General features: G+C 35.8%; 1 protein-coding gene across 14 annotated transcripts in view; it reads right to left on the reverse strand.

Moving 5' to 3' along the window:
• Positions 1–23,093, reverse strand: part of Trpm3 (transient receptor potential cation channel subfamily M member 3) — an 835,737-nt gene that overhangs the window by 679,749 nt on the left and 132,895 nt on the right. The window lies entirely within an intron of this gene.

Genomic DNA, 23,093 nt, shown 5'->3' on the forward strand with positions numbered 1-23,093 from the left:
GAAAAACAATATCGAGATGTATTGCACAAATGCCAAGTACAGGCAAATTATAAGGACTCATGGAAAAATCAATGACTTGGCTTTTCTTCCTGAATTTCAGGAATCTCAGAATATACCTTAATGAACTTTCATGGCTGCATATCAGATTTTTATACTGGCAATCACTATGAGGTTGGCACATAAAAATCCATCTTATTTAAGGAAAAAGAAAAGCATTAATCTGGGCACGAAAATCTATATATGCTCAAGGTAATAGACAAGATTCTGAGCAACTTCAGGAAGCATGGGTTCTCAGTGGGGGTGGAGAGGAAGGTCTGCTCATGGGACTGGCTGACATTCAATGTTACAAAAGGCTAAAACTTCAGAATCATACTCAGAAAGCTAAAGGTGCTGCCAACTGGTATTTACACTCACCATGTACCATGTGGCAACTGAATAAGATTGTATTTCTCACAGCAGCAACATAAGATAGGTACATCCATTACTTTCATTGATCCACTTAATAAGTGAGGAAATGGCACAGATTTTAAGCAATGCAGCCAATATCATATACATACTCAGAACAGAGATTTAAACTATGAAAGAAGTCACTCTGCAAGCAAAGTTGCAATTCTGGGACATTCTAGGCCAGGTTCCCCATTTATAGGTCTGTCAGATACAGGTTCCAATGGATTTAAACTTAAATTACCTAGAAGATAGCAGGTCTACCCTAACTGTCTTGTTTCTTACAAATTCAATCCCAAGTGTTTGCTGAAGTAAAGCGTATTCTTAATGGCCACATGGAAATTTCTTAACACTTGTTGCTTCCTTAAAGTGAAGTTTGTTCCACTCTCCCACTTTAAATCCCTGATATTTTACTCAAATAATGACATAAAAAATAAAAGAAATATCTTGGAGATAGAAGGAGAAGGGTGTGCTACTGTGAAGACAGTTCTGAACCCCATAATGTGGTCTGTAGTATATGCTATTTTCTGTATGTGAAGCTACAAATGTTTGATTACTAACAAAATTAAAATTTATTGATACTATTTATACATAGTATTACATTATTTTTTCATGGGTGTGTGTATACACACACTCTTACACACATGATGATACACAGAGGGACAAATACACAGAGATAATAACAGTAAGGCTCATTCTCACAGGAAGTTCTCTGGATAAAAAATGAAATTCACATTTAGCTTCCAGCAGTACAGCAGACTAGTTTCACATACACACACACAACTCAGTGATGCAAGAGAACTAACAATGATAAATTTTAAAAACAAAGCAAAACATTCCAGTTAGGGCTGAGCTAGAGGAGAAATGAAAAGAATGCCTTGGAGGGCAAAAATGACAGAGCAGCATAGAAACCAGAATTTACTCTAGGGAACTGGCTCATCCACAGAGACACAGAGCCTAGTTTTTTGAAGGCTGTGTGAGCAGAAAATAGAAGATAAAAATGCTTAACTCAGTTGATGGGATTGTCACCTGCAGCTATGAAGCTGGAATCCTCCAAGTGGTTGACTTAGCGAACTTCCTGCAGGAGGAGACAGTGAGGCATTCATGTCTTTTTTGTCTTCTTCACTGTAGGTGGCAATGGAAAAGTACTTGCCATTCAGACTTTCTAACCTCAAGCCCAACTGTACAACCTGAGAGTCAAGCATCCCCAAAGTTCAATGTATTTTAAAGAGATGGTGGATAGGTAGTGCCTCTGGTGCAACACACAAAGTTAATCTGAACACTCTCTGAAAGAAAAGTTAACAATGGAGTAAAAAAAATCACAAAACAGTAAGAAAATAGTGAGAATCAGCAGAAGATGCAAACTATGATATCAGTTCTACAAAACCCTCAAATTTAATATCTTCAGATGGTAAGAAATACAAGATGAATGAGGATGAAAGACATACAAGATAATACTGTGAGTATGTCAGAGAGGAAAAAAAAAGACCATCAAAATTGACCACAATGTTTTGAAAAGGCAACCAATAACACTTTTGGAGATAAACTTTATAATATAAACCCAAACTTCCACATATGCATTTAACAGATTAGGCACACCTGAAGAAGAATTTGGCACTTCAAGATAGATCTGAAGAAATTAAATGCAACACTGAGGAGCAAGGAGAGGAAAATGTAAGAGAGGCTAAGAGATTGTAGGACAGACTAAGAAAGTGCAATGACGATCTATTCAAATTCACAAAAGACAGGAAAGAGAAATGTTGGAAAAGGTAATGAGTTTACAGTTCTCAGAACTGGACAGACACTGTGTCATACATCTTAGAAGTCCAAGATAGAGTGAGAATGAAGAGAAACTCATGCTTAAATATAAAACTATACATATATATATACACACACATATAGTATATATTGAAGCCATATAGTTCCAAAAGCTAAGATACTAAAAATGATTTAAAAAAAGACTGACAAATGAAAGAGGATAATATTAAATGATGGTGTCTTACCTGCAATAGCTGAAATTTATAGTTGGAATGATACTTTCAAAGCACAGGGAGAAAAGGACAATCAACAATTATATATCCAATAGGATGAGGGTGAAACAAAGATATTTTCATGGCAACAATTCAGAGAGTTTAAAATCAGGAGACTCTCTCTAAAAGATGTTCTTAAAGAATATATGTCATAAAAATGATCTCTCAGTGACTATATTGGATTCTACAAATGATGAACAGGGGACATTTGCAAACATATGAGTAGAAATGTACAAAAACAACATAATATATACATTTATAGAGTTAAAGCAAGGATGATTATACCTAAATTCAAGACAAATATACAAATCAGGAAGTAACTGAAGTTAAATCATTCTAAAAATCCTTCTATTATTTGAGAGAAAATAAAATATGGGTTAGACTTTGCCAAATTCAGTATGATTATTAAAATACCAAGGACTTAAAAGAATGGACACAGAATGCATAAATCCTAAAGTTAGAAGATAATAAAGACAGAACTCTGAAAAGGCAACAAAAAAATGAAAACAGGAAGCACAAATATATGTTAAATAAAGGTACATATTCACAATAATCCATGTAAATGAAATAAACACTATAAGAACACAGATCATCTGATTTGATTTAAAAAAAGATAAAGTCGAAATATGTGCTATTTACACAGACAAAAATGTAAAAGGAAAATAGTGTTAAACATAATTTATGTGAGGCCATTGTTTTGGACTGAGCTTCTGCAGAAGGCCCCAACAGACCAAACCACATAATAAAAGTGCAACATTAAAAAGTAGGAAAATCCCTGAATATGCCAGTTCCTCCAAACCAGGAGAGCCACAGCAACCAGTCAGTAGCCTGAGCTTCTTGAGCTGACACAGGAAGTCCCCTTTGCTTTCACCCTTGAAAAGAAAGCAAGCTGAAGTAACCCAATGCTAACCAATCTATATTTTGGAATTATGCTATTTCCTTGTTCCTATTCAAGTTACCTTATAAAACCAACCGTTTGTCAGGCCCAGTGGAGTTCCTTATATTCTGTAGATATGATGCTGCGTGATTTTTGAATTGCTAGTAAAAGCCAAATAGATCTTTAATTTTATTGAAATTTGTCCTTTCATAATAGTAAAAAAATTAAATACTAGTTGAACCAAACTAAAGCACTGTATTATTACCAATTAAAATAGATTCTAAGCCTAAAATCTTAGCAGAGGTAGAATGTTACCAGCTATGAAAAACTGTTTAATTTATAGACAACAAATAATTCCAAATTTTAGTACCTCTAATAACATAACTTTGAAAACAGACAAAGGAGAAATCAATACAAATACAAGAAAAAAAATGACAAACTTTCCTCTGAAGTGGGAGGCTGTGATATACTGCATTGAATAATTGATATCATAAAATAATCAAAAAGACTAATAAAAAGAACAAAGATTTGAACAACATAATTAGAAGCTTAAGCTAATCGACAAATTCATCCTGAAACTAACCATTGAATAATACACTTGAAATACTTAGGAACATTTGGGGCATTTAGGAAACCGACCACAGTTTAGGATATAAAGCAAGTTTCAGCATGCTTCAGATAATCATCCTCTCTTATAACCATGTTTAAGTTAGAAACAAAGAAAGTGTCAACAAAGAGGAGAAAGACAGAACAGGCTGAATAAGGAGAAAAAAGATAGCAAAAATAGAAATTAAAGGCTTACAAGCACATGTAAAAATAAAACATAATGGAAATAAAGAGGAAATGATGAGCCTAGTGAGGTAGTACACACCTGTAATACCAGTAATTAGGAGGAAGAGGCAGGAGTAGCACTGAATTCAAGGCCAGCCTGGGTTGCATAGAGAGACCTTGTCTCAGAAAAACAAAGGAGAAAAAGAATAAATGCTGAAGTCTTGATGCATGATAATTAAAAGAGCAGCAAATTAAAACTCTTAGAATGAAAACCATTATAATGCCCATGCACACACTCACAGGACTAAAATATTCTGAGGAAATAATTTAAGGAGAATTGTTTTTTTGTAAAGTTGGCAGAAGAAAATAATATAATTAAAAGCAGAAGTAGATGAGAAAAAAGAATACAAAACAAAAAAGATATAGCAGAAAACATTAACAAAGTCAAAATCTGTTTTTAATAAATGATTGGGCAATCTCTAAAAAATACCAATTAAAAAGACAGAAATATTAGTACTGGCACAAAAACAGACATGAAGACCAGTGGAACAGAATAGAGGTTCTGGATATGAATCCAAACAACTATAGCCACCTTATTTTTGACAAAGGGGCCAAAAATATACAATGGAAAAAAGACAGCCTCTTCAACAAATGTTGCTGGGAAAAGTGGTTATCCATCTGCAAGAAACTGAAATTAGATACATGTCTATCATCCTGTACTAATATCAACTCAAAATGGATCAAGGACCTTAATATCAGACCTGAAACTCTAAAGTTGATACAGGAAAGAGCAGGAAACATTCTGGAAATAATAGGTATAGGCAAGGACTTCCTCAATAGAACACCAGCAGCCCAACAACTAAAAGAAAGAATGGACAAATGGGACTTCATAAAATTAAAAACCTTCTACACAACAAAGGAAATGGTCTCTAAACTGAAGAGATCATCCACAGAGTGGGAGAAAATATTTGCCAGTTATACATCAGACAAAGGGCTGATAACAACAATATATAGGGAACTTAAGAAACTAAACTCTCCCAAAATCAATGAACCAATAAAGAAATGAGCAACTGAACTAAACAGAACTTTCTCAAAAGAAGAAATTCAAATGGCCAAAAAAAAAGACATATGAAAAAATGCTCACCATCTCTAGCCATAAAGGAAATGCAAATCAAAATCACACTAAGATTCCACTTCACCCCTGTTAGAATAGCCATAATTAGAAACACCACCAATAACAGGTATTGGTGAGGATGTGGGGAAAAAGGAACCCTTATACACTGCTGGTGGGAATGCAAGCTGGTGCAACCACTTTGGAAAAAATCGTGGAGGCTTCTTAAAAAACTAAGCATAGATCTGCCATATGATCCAGCAATCCCACTCCAAGGGATATACCCAAAAGAATGCAATACAGGTTACTCCAAAGGCACCTGCATACCCATGTTTATTGCAGCACTACTCACAATAGCCAAGTTATGGAAACAACTAAGATGCCCCACTACTGATGAATAGATCAAGAAAATGAGTTATTTATACACAATGGAATTTTACTCAGCCGTGAAGAAGAATGAAATCTTATCATTTGCAAGTAAATGGATGAAACTGGAGAACATCATTCTGAGTGAGGTTAGCCAGGCTCAGGAGAATCGTATGTTCTCCCTCATATGTGGACTTTAGATCTGGGGCAAATACAGCAATGTGGTTGGACTTGGATCACATGACAAGAGGAGAGCATAAATGGGAGGTATTGGGATAGGTAGAAAACCCAAAACATGAAAGCGTTTGATGTCTCCACTCCAAAGGAACTAATACAGAAACTTTAAAGTGACAGAGGTCAACATGAGAAGAGGATCAGGAACCAGTGTAAAGATCAGTTAGAGATTAATCAACTTGGGTTATAACACATTTGTACATGAAAGCAATGCTAGGAATCTCTCTGTATAGCTATCCTTAACTCAGCTAGCAAAAACACATTGGCTTTCTTATTATGCTTATGTCTTCTCTTCAACAAAATTAGAGATAAAGGCAGAAAAGGTTCTGCCTGGAAGCGAGGGGGGTTGGAGGGAAAGGGTGGGGGCAGGGGGCGGGAGGGAGAAATGACCCAAACAATGTACAAATGTAAATAAAGGAATAATTAAAAGACAGAAATATAAGGAATAAAAATAAACAATTTCAAATATAACAGATTATAAACAATAAAGTACAGCCAACCTTAAAAACAAGGTAAAAAGGACAAATTCTTAGAAATATATAAATCATTTACACATATTAATGATTTACTAGTAAATCATTAGTGTTTACTTGAAGACAGAAAATTGAGTATTCTTATTAACCTTTAAAAAGCAAGATGGTTGTTTAAAATCTTCTTTCAAAGAAAAGATCACAGCCAGAGCAGCATTTTATAAGCAAGTTCTTAGAAATCTTCCAGACTCAATAGTCTTAATTTATTATTTCACTTGTAAGGAACAGAAGGGGAAGAAACACTCTCACAAGTATTTGATACATCTAACTTTGGATAGTAACACCAAAGAGAGATTAGGGGGAAAAAAAGGCTAGTTATACTCATGAATTAATTATTTATATACATTTCAACTAAAACACAGCAATGCCTCCAAAAGAAAATACATGAATGATCACATTGTATTTATCTAAAATAATGTGAAGTTGCTTGAACATGGAGATCAAAACTTAGATACCTCAGCCTCAGAAAAATACAAAATGTAATTTGCTACATTGACAGTTCACAGGAGTTAAATCTACATGTTTATCTCAATTTTCTTGGTTAAACCATTCTAGAAAATTCATCATCCTTTTGTAAGAAAAACATTTTTAAACTAGGAATCAAAGACAACTTTTTAACTTTATCTAGAAAAATTTAAATAGCAAACATCTTACTTAATGGTGAAACCTGAAAATCATTCCTTTTTAAATTATGCAAAAAATGCCTATTATCATTTCTGTACCTTACCTTGATGTTACAAGTCACTAAGTCAAAAAAAGATAGCAACAATGGTTTGTAAATGAAGAAATAAAATTACTATCATTCATGGATAATAGTATTATGTGCATAAAATTTAAACATTTTCAAATTATTGAAATTAATAAAAACACATTGCTTTTTAATAGAAAAAATGAAAGTACAATGTAAAAAATATATCCTTTAAAAATCTAAAAAGGGGAGGTATCTAGGAATAACTAAGATATGCAAATCCTTTGTATACAAAGTATAAAATTTTATCAAAAGACCCTAAAGGAGAAGAAATAAGTGAAGAGATACAATATGTGGTTAGAAATGTCCAATATTCAAGATGTAAGCCCTCTCTCAAAATTCAACTATACTTTCAATGCAATTCCAGTAAAAGTCTTAATGGGATGTTGCATAGAATTTAACAGAATGTTATTAAATATTTTCATGCAAGAGCAAGGATTAAGAATATAATTTAAAAATTACCTGATCATCTAGTAAGATCTATTAGAAAGCTGTAACAGTTTTAAAACTACAAGACTGTCTCAGGGTTTGATAAATACACTGATGAAATGGGGGAGCCTAGAAACCAACTCATACTTATATGGAGACTTCCTCTATGATAGAACAGGTATTGCCCATCTATGGGGAGTGGGTACATTTTAAAGTAAATTATGTGCAATAACCATAAGTCTATATAGAAGCAATGAAAGTCAGTTCCTTCCTTGGAATATGCATGAAAATCTATTTCAGGATCTTAATGCAAAGAGCAGGTACATTTGAGAAAAACTAGAAAATCTTTGACATGAAAAATGTTTTATGTACCAATTTTTAAAAAGACATTATATATTCAACTATATTAAAATTTAAAACTTCTTTTTATCTAGAGGAACCATGAAATGAAATGAGAATCCAAAAACTGCGAGAAAATATTTACTGTATATATGAAAAGCAAAAAAAAAAAAAAAAAAAAGGTGTCTAGAATATGTAAAAAGAACTCCCATAAATCAATAAAATAAAGACAAACAACCCAATAGAAAAAACATGAACAACCATTTCCCAGATGCAGAAATGTGAATGCCAAATAAACATATGAAAAGATGCTCAGTCTGTTTACTAAGCAAGGAAATGCAGATGGAAATCTCAAGGAGATACCATTTTACACCTGCCAGACTGGCAAGACTTAAAAAGGGTGACAATCTTCTTGACATGTGCAGGAGGATAAAAAGCCCCATGAATTTTCATGTACCACTGGAAGGGAATATAATTTGATACCACTTTGGAAAACAAGCTGATATTGCATGGTAGAGTTGAATAGGAGAATATTTTATGCCTATGTAACACCAGTTCTAACTATAAACCTTAGGAAAACTCTTGCATAAGAAGGAAACATAAGAAGATGTCTGTCCACAGCAATATTGTTTATATAGCAAAAAACTCTGAATGACTCAAAGATCTATCACAAAGATGACAGCAAGTAAACATTGTGATTTACTCCACAGTGCAATTGTGTGCCAAAGTGAGCATGGCTTGATCAGTTATATTCATCATGGATGAGTTTCAAACGCATAAAGTGAAAAACAAATCACAAAACAATATATACAATATGATTGCATTTTTGTGAAATGCTAAAAAAGGGATGGGACTAAGAAAGAAGGTGGAGACTTTGATGTTTGGAATTTGTGCTAATGCACCAGAGTATAAGCCAATTATCTAATTACATGTTTTAAGTTATCACTCTAGTTGCTACTGATAAAAGAACTATGGGAAGCCATTAGTCATTGGAAGGTTATTGTCGAACACCAAGGAAAGAGATTCTGGTGGCTTGCCTAGGGATGGTAGCAATAAATGTCTCAAGAAAGCTGGTTTGGAGATGTTGATTGGGTTCCTGCATTCTGGGCTAACAGGTAATGCCATTTACAAAGATGAGAAACACTGTGGAGAAGCAACTCAAGGAGATGAAAATTGGACAACAGATGGACAAGCATAGGATGAGAATCTTTCTATTCCTTTCTCAGAATCTCCTTTAGTAATAGTAGGAGGCAGCTGGCACCTTTAGTAATAGTAGTTTCGTAACATTTGTGGAGCAATTACCCTAATGTCCTGAGCTCTGTGCCTGATGTGATCCCTAAGATTCAGGTTCTTATTCGTTTAACTGATGGTAGAAAATGAAGCACCAACTTTATTGATTTGCTCCAGCTCTCATGGCTAGCAGGAACAGAGCTTGCGTCTAGACAGTCTGGCTCTGTGTTCATCACTCTTGATCACATCATGCACAGCGGCATACTTTCCTTAGCATACCTGTGATGTAATTGGCCCTCGTATGTGACAAAAGGTGAATGGAATAGCACAGCAGACTTCGAGAACAAATTACCAACTTTTCTGATCTCTTTAATTCTTTTTCAGAAACAAATCATCAAAATATTCATAGTTGGAATTTAGAGGAACTACAATGTATAGTCTGTCATTTATGTCAGTAAACTGTGTCACCCAAGGCAAAACCAAAATTCTTTTGTGAAATTGAGTCAAATAAACCTAAACATTTTTCTTTTGGGGGTCTTGATTCATTGAAAGAGGGTGTTTACTATATACCCCATGCTGTCCTCAAATTCCTAATCTTCCTATCTCTGCCTCATGAGTGCTGGGATTACAGATGTGTACCATCATGCCTGGCCTAGACATGATTCTTACTGCAGGAAATCTTGACTCTTGAATATAGTAATGCACATTAGGAATACTTAAGAGGACTATAGGATGTATTGTACCCTAACTTTATTTGACCTAGAAATCTTTAAGGTTTGTGTTTTTCTTGAAATCACAACCCATAGAGCCAGCTGAATCAACCCAACCCTTCTTCACTTTGCAGGTAAGGATATTCATGCCCTGTGATAAGTGACTTGTCTAAGATATAGGGCTAGAATATGAATTTATGGTCCTACACATAGTACAATTCAATCCCCGAGATTATCATGGAACCAGAAAGTACTTTCAAAATAATGAGGCTGTCTTTTCCTTATGAACATGAGGATACTTGTGAACATGAGGATATAAGGAGTGATGGTTTTAAGTTTGTTCAGCAACATATTTGAGCAATATCGCACTTTACTAATCCCATTTATTATAGTAACATACACTCCTGTTTTTGGTTTTGTTTTCTCAATAACAGGAATTCAGAACCTAAACAGATGCCCCATTACTGCTTGGCCAGGGCCCAAGAGCAAACTGCAGGTAGCAACACAGGAAAGACCTTCTAATGTCACTTCTACAATCTTTCTCTAGCTCTCTCTAGTTCAAAACAGGCCTCCTTCAGGGAACCTGCGTCACTAGACAAATGTGCTCTCACCTGCAGAATAAGCCTGAGTATTTTTGTGGGACCTTCCAATTTAAGGAAAAAGAAGTCAGAATCAAAAGAATCTGGGAATCTGAAACAGTTCATCTCATAGCCCACCCCATCCTACTTTTCTAGGTAAAGCAGACAATCTCTATCCAGAAAATAAAAAGAGTAAAGAATAAAACAAAAAAGCACTACTGGATTTGATTTCCTAAGGTACCTTTTGAATTCTGAATACTTTTCCTCTAGTCAAGCCTAGAACTTTCTAGTGCACACATGAAGAACTTTAAAACATTGATTTGGCTTACAGAGTAGAAGAGTGGCTGATAGGAGCGGAAGCGAGAGGACTTCGAGTTCTCTTTTTGTACTACCTAGCTGAAATGCTGAGATGCATTAAGCAAGTGAAAGAACACGAGGATTGTGCGTGTGTGTGCGTGTGTGCGTGTGTGTGTGTGCATGTGTGTGCATGTGTGTGGGGGGGGTGCTGGGGACGGCATGTTGGACATGCTGGGTAAACGCTTGAACTCTGAGCTATCAACCCAGCCCACCACTAGGACTCTGCACTATTGGGGCTCTCAGAGTCTAACACTTCCAGTATTTGATTGAATATTATATTATACTATTATTTGATTGAAATAATATTAACTTTAAGAACAAAAATCATCTACTTAACCACACATAATTGTTCTGCCTGGTGCTGTGTTAAGTACTGCTCATGTTCGTCTTTCAGGGTTAGCCACTCTCCTGCTTTATAGATACTCTCCTACTTAGACATAAGGAAATCAAAGCCAAGAAATCACATATGAATGGTACAATTCCCTCATTTTGGCTGATAAAACTAATTTCAAAGGATGCTGCATGCAGTCATTGCCATGGAGTTTGAATTTTATTCTGCACTCCAGATTTAATTTTTTTTCTTTTTTTTTAATTTTTATTTTATTCATATGTGCATACATTGTTTGGGTCGTTTCTCCTCCCTTCCCCCTGCCCCCTTCCTTACCCGCCCCTTGCTCCCTCCCTTACCACCCCACCCCTTACCCCTTGTTACCAGGCAGAAACTATTCCGCCCTTGTCTCCAATTCTGTTGAAGAGAGTACAAGCAATAACAGGAAGGACCAAGGGCCTCTACTACCTGAGACAAGGATAGCTATACAGGGAGTTGACTCATATTGATTTCCTGTGCATGTGTGTTACCTTCTAAGTTAATTTTTCTCGAACTAACCTTTTTTCTAGTCCTGGTCCCCTTCTCCTATTGGCCTCAGCTGCTCTAAAGTATCTGCTTTAGTTTCTCTGCATTGAGGGCAACAAATGCTATCTAGTTTTTTGGGTGTCTTACCTATCCTCACCCCTCCCTTGTGTAAAGAACATCATCTTGAGTGAAGTTAGCCAGGCTCAGAAAGCCAAAAATCGTATATATACGTTCTCTCTCATATGCGGACTTTAGATCTAAAACAAATACAGTAATATTATTAGACATGGGCCACACGCTAAGGGGAGGACATATACAGGAGGAATAGGGAAAGGTAGGAAACCAAAACTTGAAAGTATTTGATGTGCCCACTGCAGAGGACCTAATACAGTAACCTTAAAACGACAGAGGTCACTATGGGAAGGTGACCGGGAAGTAGTGAAGAGGTCTGGTAGAGCTGAATCCATTCAGGTTGTAATACACTTGTGCATGGAAGCAATGCTAGGAATCTCTCTGTATAGCTTTCCCTATCTCAAACCAGCAAAAACGCTATGTCCTTCCTATTATTGCTTACGTCCTCTCCTCAACAGAATTGGAGAAGAGGGCAGAACAGGCTCTCTGAGCCTCAATAATTTTCACTGAGACTCCACACTAAATGAAACACAATGCTCTTTTCTTTGAGTAGCTAGGGGCACAGAACTAAATAAATGTTAAAAAATTTATCACTGATTTCCAAAAAAAATCCGCATAAATTGGAAGAACTTTCTTTCACTTTTATGTAGCCACGTTACTTATCACCCTTATCACTGGGATGTATGGAGTGGATACTGCTCTTCTTCATAGATTTGGAGTCATGTAGGATAGTGACACTCTCCATTAACTTTGTTTTTCATGTAATACTTGTTTTGTCATTGCAACCACTGAAAATCCAGCTTCGTAAACTATGACATCATTGAAAGGAGCACAATCTAATGTTGAAATTGAGCTGCCTTGAGCCTGTATAAGGTGTGCAACAGATGCCAAGCATTGCGTTGCTTCCCTGAAACATTTAAAATACCTCATGTACTTGTGTGTGAATTCACTACAGTGTTGTGCACCTTAGCACACAATTCTTGTCAATGAGGACTGATGCAGGAGGACAAAATCAGATGTATGATCTGAAAAGACTATCCTGCAGCTGACTGGAGAAAGGATGGAAGTTTCAAGGCTTATTATATTTATTATATTTCTGCAATGGTTTCAGCAGCATATGGTGTCTACGAGTAAATCTGGGTAATAGTAAACCACTGTGAGGCTCTAAACACAACTTCCTCAATTAGGTTATTACTTGTGAGAAGAATTTTCTTTAGAAAGTCATTCATAAAATATACTATTAGAGTATATAAATATGAAAGAAAGACAGAGGAAAATCAAAAGGGAAGATGTAAACTGAAGTTATTTCTTTATATCCTTGTGAACTATTCATTATTATCATCAATACAAGTAGTTTCTGTTTTATAATGTGATTTACCAGGTGTTAGAATAGAGGGCTAGAGTGGATAAATGATGCACAAGTTAAGTGTTCTGATAAATGTACCATCATTATGTAAGATACTAACTTTGGGGCAATTATATGAGTGATATGTGCAAACACTGTACTATCTTTAAACTCATCTATAAAAAAAGTCAAAATAAAAGTTTAAAATGAAAAAATAATAGATATAAATGAAAAGAAGAAAGGAATGGAAAGGAAGAAGAAAGAGAAGACTTGGAAAATTAGGAGGAAGAAGGGAGGAAAGGACAGGAGGAATGAAGGAAGACTGAAGAGAAATATTGGGATAATGGAGACACTCATTTATCAACTTTATCATTGTTTAACTATTAGCTGTATTCAGAAATGTGCCTCTCAGTTCTCAGAATTATCAGAGAACACTGCCCATCCAGAAAATTGTTGGGGTTGGCAAAAAAAGAACTTCACTCATATGTCATTTTTCCACTGGGTGACTAAGATTGTACACTTCCCCTTAAAATGAGGCACTGTTAACTCACACCTATAATCCTAGCTACTCAGGAGGCAGAGATTAGGAGGTTCAAAGCCAGCACAGGCAAATAGTTCATGAGACCCTGTCTTGAAAAATACCCAATACAAAAATAGGGTTGGTGGAGTGGCTCAAGGTGAAGGCCCTGATTTCAAATCCTAGTACAGAAAAAAAATATATATATGACTATTAAGGAACCTAGTCTAGATAAACAAGCAAAGGCTCTCCAAGTTTAAATAGCTACATCAGACTGAAATGAAAGAGAGAGCAAATGGAATAAAAATTCACAAGAAAGGTATATTTACACAGGAGAAATTTGGTAGCAGAGGCTGCCTTAGTAAAGTCTAATGAAGCAAACTAGGACGGTCTCATCTGCCTCATGTAATGTATCCCATATGTAAACAGGAAATGGAATTTCTAATTGAAATTTGTCTCTGTGCTTAGAGATATAAAGAATCAGACATCATGGGCACTGTTCTCCGTTTCATGGTTCTTAAAGATAAAAGGAACTCTATTATGGGGAAAAATTATTCATAAGACAACCAAAGAAACAGTAACTTAAACATTAACTTTATAAAAAATTTTCCTATATTCTTACTAGTGGTCAAGGCACAGTTTTGAAATGTGTGAAGTTGTGAGCTCCTTTTAATGGCCCTATCATGGAAGCTCAGAACTGGGATGCCTGCCTATTAATGGGTTAGCAAATTATTTAATTGAATTCTTCTCTCCACTGACTTGTAAAATAGCTGCATTTCTTAGCTTACATAAGATATCTTAATACCTTCCTAAGAACTCTCTTTTGTCAAAATGTAAAGTGCCATACTTAACCACAACTTTTGACATTCAAGTTCTTGTCAACTCAATACAGATCAGTGCAGATGGTGAAAATAGGCTTTTATGTATTTGTTTTTAAAAATAATGTTAGTTTAAAGTTTAAATTTGGCTCTAAATAAGTAACTTTCTCACATTTCCCAATTTAGGTTCCTAACTCAAGATCAGGCTTTGTAATATAGAAGTTCACTAATCAAAACAGTCTGCCAGTTTTTTTTTTTACAAAGAATATAATTAATTCCTAGATGTTCTATTTTAAAGTTCCCTTTAATTATGGGATTGAAATAAAAGAAGAACCTAGAACCAATGATGGAATTTGACATGATATATATATAGGATTCAGCATTTAGGACACCTGCTACTGACTTAATGTTCTCAGGAGCAGACTGGACCTTCAATCAAGTCTTCAGTAGCACCATGAAATGCACTTCAGTGCACGGAACAACAAAATGATTAATATGACTATGTATCTATCTACCTGTATATATAGATTCCTGTTATATATACTATATATAATTAGCTATTGATATACATTCAGTAACAAATACAAGCTAGGTTCTATGCTACTAAACTGAAGCTTCATTTTACTGTGCTTTCACTCCATTATTCTCCTGTGAACAGGTTTATGGCACTTCCTATGTATACATCATTTTCCAATATAAAAGGAAATATAGAAAACAGAATACCTGCCCTCAGGAAACTGGCCTCATGGCAACATGTACCAGAAAGGTTTTAATTTGGTGTTATCACCTGACTAGATATAAGAGGGGATGCCTTTTTCATCTTTGTTTTCTGATCAGTTGATTGAGACTAAAATCCTTTCTAAAGCACCAGTGAAATGTTTGGGGACTTCAAATATATAATTGGCAATTTTTCACTTTTATGGATAGGACAAGCATTAGAAGGAAAAATCTTACTGTTTCTAAAATAATTCCCAGGAGGACAATGGATGTTTTTCCTATTAATTACTATCATTCCCAACTCCCAAGAATCAGTGCCAAATTATTGTACTTAATGATTATCAAAATCACTTACCTATCCCTGGTTTCAAAGACACATATCAAGTCAAGATGTAAGAAGAGTCAGACTAAATTTTCATATTTTATGGTAAGATAAAATATTATACAATTTTATTTCATTGATCAACTGTTTTCCTGATTATATAGTCACCTTCTTTCTATGAATGACTTATCTTCTAAATATATCACCTTTTGCAAATTTACCTGTTGCCCCTCTGATGAAGGAAAAGATTATATAAGGATATTTTTGTGTTTATCAAGGAGGTACAGGGAGAGGCCTCGTTTGTAAATTCTGCCTTGGCTATCTTCCAATTGTTCAGCATAAAGTGCTCTTTCTTATGGTAAGAACTACCTACCTAATAGGAACTAAATAAAACATTAAAACATATGCACAGTTATTAATGTTGTACTTGGAATACAGGTGATGCTTCATAAATATTTTTCCCTATATATTTATGTGGAAACATTGATGGTCCCTCAAGGGGTTTTCTTGATATTTAGAAAACTGATAAATTGTTCCTCTTACCAATTCTATACTGAATGAAATAGCTTTTGTGTTTATGCCCTTTTTACTCTGAACCATTAGAGATAATTGCCACAGCTTTGGGAATAATAGAACTCCAAATGTCAATATAAAACAAAAAACATGTACAATTTAATGTCACAAATCAACTCCTACACTGTAGATTTTAAATTTACTTTCTATATAACTGTAGTTTAAAACAATCTACATAGTTGAAAAATCAGCTACATTTATCTTATTCACAGTTAGAATAAAGGTTATGCTCTTTAATATGTATGAGATCATAAAAATTACCAATAAATATTAGTAACTATTGTGTGCATCCTTATTACCTACTACTTTAAAATCAGATTGAAAGGTAAACAGACCATTGGAATTCAAAAGTCCCAAACCACCCAAATACTATATGGAGCAATATTGAACAAAATTAATATACAAGTTGTAAAATACATAAGCTTATTTGAATTCTGAAATACCATTTGATATAACTTCATTTCTCTAATTCTTGATAACCCTTCATCCACACACCTGAAGTTGAGGAATTCTTGTTTCAGGAAAAAAGGAGAATTCATCCGAAAAAAAAAGCCCATAAAAATATATTCTACTTTGAATTCCAAAATGGGCTCTTAACCTCCACTTCATAGACAACACTTGGAGTCAAAGCTTTTATTTGTAAGAGGCTGGCTCTGTTCAGATGATGGGTATAAGAGACCCAATGAATCAAGGCTGCAAGATTCAGTGCATAGATGATTGACCTCAACCACAGAATATACAATAAGATTTCTTAAAAACAAAATTTTTTTTCTTTTATTATTCATATGTGCATACAAGGCTTGGTTCATTTCTCCCCCCTGCCCCCACCCCCTCCCTTACCACCCACTCCGCCTCCTCCCTCTCCCCCCACCCCCTCAATACCCAGCAGAAACTATTTTGCCCTTATTTCTAATTTTGTTGTAGAGAGAGTATAAGCAATAACAGGAAGGGACAAGGGTTTTTGCTGGTTGAGATAAGGATAGCTATACAGGGTATTGACTCACATTGATTTCCTGTGCGTGGGTGTTACCTTCTAGGTTAATTCTTTTTGATCTAACCTTTTCTCTAGTACCTGGTCCCCTTTTCCTATTGGCCTCAGTTGCATTTAAGGTATCTGCTTTAGTTTCTCTGCGTTAAGGGCAACAAATGCTAGCTAATTTTTTAGGTGTCTTACCTATCCTCACCCCTCCCTTGTGTGCTCTCGCTTTTATCATGTGCTCATAGTCTAATCCCATTGTTGTTAAAAACAAAAATTTTTAAAGAAGAGAAAGGAAGGAAGGAAGAAGGAAAGGGAGAAGGATAAGCAAGCCTTTTGTATGCTATAGTATGGGCTGAAAAGATTAGAAAGAGAAAAATTAAGAATTAATAAAAAAAAAATAGTACCGTGTCATTGAGAAAGGCCAAAGAGAGGAAAAGGCCCAAGAGGAAATTGTATAAACTCCAGCTAGATTAAGAGAAGCTTAAAAGTGAGGGAACTTATTCCCTAGCTCGAATTTGGAGCTGTGAGAGACTATCTGATGGCTACAGTGACATTGAAGCAGAGGTTCCACAACTTTGACACCTGAGGCCATCATATACTCCAGGGACACTCATGAGTACTCACCAAAACTCAGGGACTGAGTCAATCTAGTTTTCTCACCCTCAGTGTCCAGAGAGAAGCCCCTAGGATATCCTGCACACTCCACCCCACCCTACCCCATTCCACCACCACGGTAGGTTGAAGTTTCCCCAACTTGCCAAACAGAAGGAAATAAGAGAGGAACGATAGGCAATATTCCTGGACTTACTCCCTTATAAAAAGCCTGAACTGTGTAAAGAAAGAGAATGAACCACTTTGAAAAGATCAGATAAAGCCTATTTCCCCCACCAACAGCTGAAATGGTAGCTTATAACCAAACTGAGCTTAATTATAGAAAACAAGGTTATCTTTCTGTTTATTGGCATCCTACAGTGTTTTTCTAGATGTTGGCTTTAGAATGGAAAATGGAGAAGCAGAAACACCGGAAAGAATCTCAAGTTAGAGAACTAGAGACAGAGTAAGAAATCGGTAGACTAAGGAAGAAGGGGTAAGAGCCACTCTCGCACCAGCAGCTAAGATCCTGAGCACTTCTCGGCAATTCGCCATTCCTACATTTTTAGCTCATTAGTGAGAAGAAGGGATTAGCTCCCGGAGGGGGAGGACAGTGAGGAGAGTGGAGTGGGAAACTCCATAGAGAAGGCTCAAGTCATGCCTGGAGTTAGGCAAAATTAAACCTAATTACCAAACTTGTTTCACTGGCTCATAAAGCTTATAAAGGAACAGAAAATAAAATTCTATTATCAGAACCTCAAGAGAAAAGATGGAATATAAAGGTTTTTATATTATTCTAAATAGGTTTTAGACATAGTTAAGAAAATAAAAATGTTTTGTGTTTATAATATTGCAATGATTACTTAAGGTTTCTTGTGTGAACTACAAAAAATGAAAAGAAATGTTTCGGTCCTATACAAAACATTTATAAACACACAGCGTGGACACTAAGAAACATGTATCCTGAGGACCAATGTAGAAAATTCCTAGTTTAAAGAAACTGTACACATAATTGATACAATAAAGGAACTCAATGTGCTTAAATCATCTATGTAGCTTCACATGTAGTTACACAATGTTATATAATTATAGAGGCTTTTGCTTCCATGTTAAATGACTACGCCAAGATGAGTAACTAGAGTTCTCCAAGTGAGATTTTCATTTTAGTTTTATTTTCCACAGAAATATTGCGTCTTCCAAACTAGTTCCAGCTTTAAAAAGAGTCAGGAGGCTGCTCATCAATGGGAGGGCAGAGTTCCAAAACCCTTCTTGTTCAGTGGGATAAGAAGTCTGTTTTGTAAGAACTGGTTTATGCTGTGAATAAACATATTCTAACAAGGTACGGGCCACATAATGATTAGGTGAAGATTTACTAACTTCAAAGAAGCTCAACCTAGCTTGTATTACGAAGATAATCCTTTAATTAAGTCAAGTTCCATTTTTAATTAAGCCTAAATGAACTATTCCCAAGACTCAACATTTCAAACAGTTCCTCATAGACATATATGCCCCATGCAAATATACAGTACTAAAAAATAGGTTAGCAATTATAGTTGCAGAAGTTGTTTTTTTAGAGTAAGGACCTGGCCTATAATGCTGTCTCTCGAGGCACAATTAAATACTTCAGAACACAGGACAAGAGTAATGGAGACACTCTGTGAAGTCAGGTATCCTAGAACAGGATCAATATTACTGGTAACTAGTTTAGTTTGCTTTTGTAACTTGAGAGAATCTCTAATTTTAATTGTGGCTTAGGATTGCAAGAGCTTCTCAAATGCCATCACCACCACTAAAAATTGTTTTCACTTACTGAGCACTTTTTGGAGGTCACCAAACAGAGGACTTGGCTGTCTTCATTACATTTGTTCCTTTGGGAGTGATTAAAAGTAATTTCCTGGAAGCTGTACAGCTAACAATACGAATACAGGTATGAATGGGCCAGTAAAAAGCACATCTCCTCATTACACTAGCAAGAGAGGCATGGACATTTGGTGCAGTCCATTGTACATATATGATTTTCAAAGTTTAATTACCATCAAAATGCATTTGGAATGCCACAGAAGCAGAAGAAGGCCAAGATTCAAAAAGTTCAAAGGTTAACTAAGATGGAAGCTAATCCCTAGACATCCTGGTAAAAAAAAACCTTTTCAGGAATGGCACACCTCATAAAATGACTGAATTCATCATATCACACACAAGGTAATACAGAGAATTACCCAGGCAGATCTAATTTATTTCAAGCCTCCTGATGCTATTGCTGTTGTTTTTCTGCAACCTAAGGGTTGGGTAAATAAAATTATAAGAAAATGAGTGGAACATATCAGTGCAGATAGAGCTCTTTGAAAGTGATTGATGCAGCTAGAAGTGCTAAAGTGACAAATTTTGAGATAAATATTATAATTTTGCTTATATAAAACTGAGTTGCCAGATAATTAAATGGGTTCCAATTTAAGTAGGAGCACAACTCACAAAATTACTTTAGTTTGTAAGGAAAGGTTCATGGTGGATTTAAGATTAATTTTTAGCCTGTTAGGAAAGCTGGGCAAACAGAGTCACTAACAGATAGCTTAGAGAAAAGGCAACCTCTGTCCCCAGCAGCAGTGCTGTCTGCAGTTCACATCGACATCACTGAGCACAGTGATCCTCAAAGCATGGTCTCAGCACCAATAGCATTAGCACCACATGGGAACTTGTCAAACGATGCAGAATCTTAGGCCCCCACCCAGACCCACTCAATTTTAATCCCTAGGCATGTGGCCCAGCATTCTACATTCTAATAAGCCCTCCAGGTGGGTCTCACATGGGGCAAAGTTTGGGTGTCACTGATCTAGGGAGATTTGAAAATGCAACAATGTGAGGTTCCATCCTGGAAGCATCACCCTTAATGAATCAGGGGTGAGGTCAGGTATTTTTCTTCCCCTGGAAGTTGCCAGGAGACTTTAATGTCTCTGCTAAGAGTTGAGGAGTACTGGCCTTTTTCTTATAAGGTTTGTTCCAAGCTGTCCTAATACACATAGTATCCACCCTGGAAAACAATACAAAAGCAAAAAACAATCTGGCTGAACTGGATACACTAATGCTTTCCCTCTCTCAGTAATTTTGATCTCCAGAGAGTTCAATTACTGGGTCCATTCCACCCTGACAAATGGATCTCCACTAGCTAACATCATAACAACAAGGAAATCATAAACAGCTTCCAGGATGTGCCTCACTGATCCAACTGTCTTTAGAAACATCACCAGATATATAAAGACATAAGAAAAAGACAGACCCCCAACTTTCAACCAGACAATCCAAACATATGTATGAGCTTTGTGGCTCACAGGCTCACCAGCTCCATCAACAAGCCAGGCAATTTGGAAGTGTAAAATCAGCATCCATTGGCTGTTATGAAACACATGGTAGCAATATTGTGCATGTAAAAAAATCAGATGGTTCCTAAAATTGCCAATTAGTAAAACACAAAGATCAGTAGAAACCTTGTTGGGATACACAGTAGTTCTTTTTACTCATGGTGTGGGGGATATGTTCCAAGATGCCCAGTTACACTGAGACAGCCATAGTACCAAGTCATACAACTTATCACCTTTTCTAACTTAACTAAGCATTTATCATGCAAAAGTGGCCCTTACTTTTGCAGTTTGAGGTGTGATAGCAAAATTAGCCTGAATTTCTTTTTCCTTCATAATTTCATAGGTAGAAAATCCATTCTTCCACAGATCTTCCACCTCAACATGATTTTTTTCTTTACTTAAGCAGAGAATTTTCATCTTTTTTTTCTTAAAAGAAGCATATTTTGGCTTTTTTTGTGTGCAGCATATCTGAATTGCCAGCATCAATAACTTTGTACCTTGGAGCCATTATTAAGTAAAATAAGAGTAACTTGAATACAAGCATTTCAATACTGCAACAGTTGATTTGATAACCATGTTAGCCACTAAGTGACTAATGGGGCAGTAGCATATACAAGTTGGATACACAATGGATGAAGGGATGATTCATATCCTGGATTAAGATAGAGTGGGATGTAACCAGGTAATTATAACACTACCCAGAATGGAATACAATTAGGATGCTATAAAAAAAGATAAATAAATTAAAGACAACACAAAATATAAAAGAAGAGTTGAACAAAGACATGGAAAACCACAGAAAAAAGAATCAAACAGAAATCCTGGAAATAAAAAGTCTCTTTAGCCAAACAAAAAACACAGTGGAAGGCCACTCCAGCAGACTAGAACAAATGGAAGACAGAATCTCAGGGCTCAAAGATAAAATAGAAATTAAAGAAAAAAAACACAAGAAATCTACACAACAAAAGAAATGGTCTCCAAATTGAAAAGACCACCCACAGAATGAGAGAAAAACTTTGCTAGCTATACATCAGACAAGGGACTGATAACCAGAATATACAGGGAGCTCAAAAATCTAAACTCCTCAAAAATCAGTGACCCAATAAAGAAGTGGGGAAATGAACTAAATTGAACTTTTTCAAAGGAAGAAGTCCAAACGGCAAAAAAACACATGAAAAATGCTCACCTTCCCTGGCCAGAAAGGAAATGCAAATCAAAACCACACTAAGACTCCACCTCACTCCTGTTAGAATAGCTACCATCAAGAACACCACCAACAACAAATGTTTGTGAGGATGCAGGGAAAAATGAACCCTTATACACTGTTGGTGGGAATGTAAGCTAGTACAACCATTATGGAAAACAATATGGAGGCTTCTTAAAAAACAAAACACAGATTTGCCTTATGATCCAGCAATACCATTCCTAGTGACGTACCCAAAGTAATGCGACTCAGGTTATTACAAAGGCACCTGAACACCCATGTTCCTTGCAGCCCTATTCACAACAGCCGAGCTATGAAAACAGCCAAGGTGCCCCACTACCAACAAATGGATTAAGAAAATGTGGTATTTACACACAATGGAATTTTATTCAGCCACAAAGAAGAATGAAATTTTGTCATTCACAAGTAAATGGATGGAACTGGAGAGCATCATCTTTTTTTTTTTTTTTGTATTTTTAACATTTTCTTATTTATTTATTTAATTCATTTGTTCACATGTGCGTACTTTGTTTGGGTCGTTTCTCCCCCTCTGTCCCCCTTCCCCCCTCACTTCTCTAATTTTGTTGAAGAGAAGACATAAGCATAATAAGAAAGACAAAGTGTTTTTGCTAGTTGAGTTAAGGATAGCTATACAGAGATTCCTAGCATTGCTTTCATGTGCAAGTGTGTTATAACCCAAGTTGATTCATCTCTAACTGATCTTTACACTGGTTCTTGATCCCCTTCTCATGTTGACCTCTGTTGCTTTAAGGTTTCTGTATTAGTTCCTCTGGAGTGGGGACATCAAATGCTTTCATGTTTTGGGTTTACTATAGAGAACATCATCTTAAGTGAAGTTAGTTAAGCTTAGAAGGCCAAATATTGCATGTTCTCCCTCATATGCAGAGTGTAGACCTAAAACAAATGCAGAAATA

The sequence above is a fragment of the Castor canadensis genome, chromosome 13 (genome assembly GCF_047511655.1).
Source record: "Castor canadensis chromosome 13, mCasCan1.hap1v2, whole genome shotgun sequence".
NCBI classification, from domain to species: Eukaryota; Metazoa; Chordata; class Mammalia; order Rodentia; family Castoridae; genus Castor; species Castor canadensis.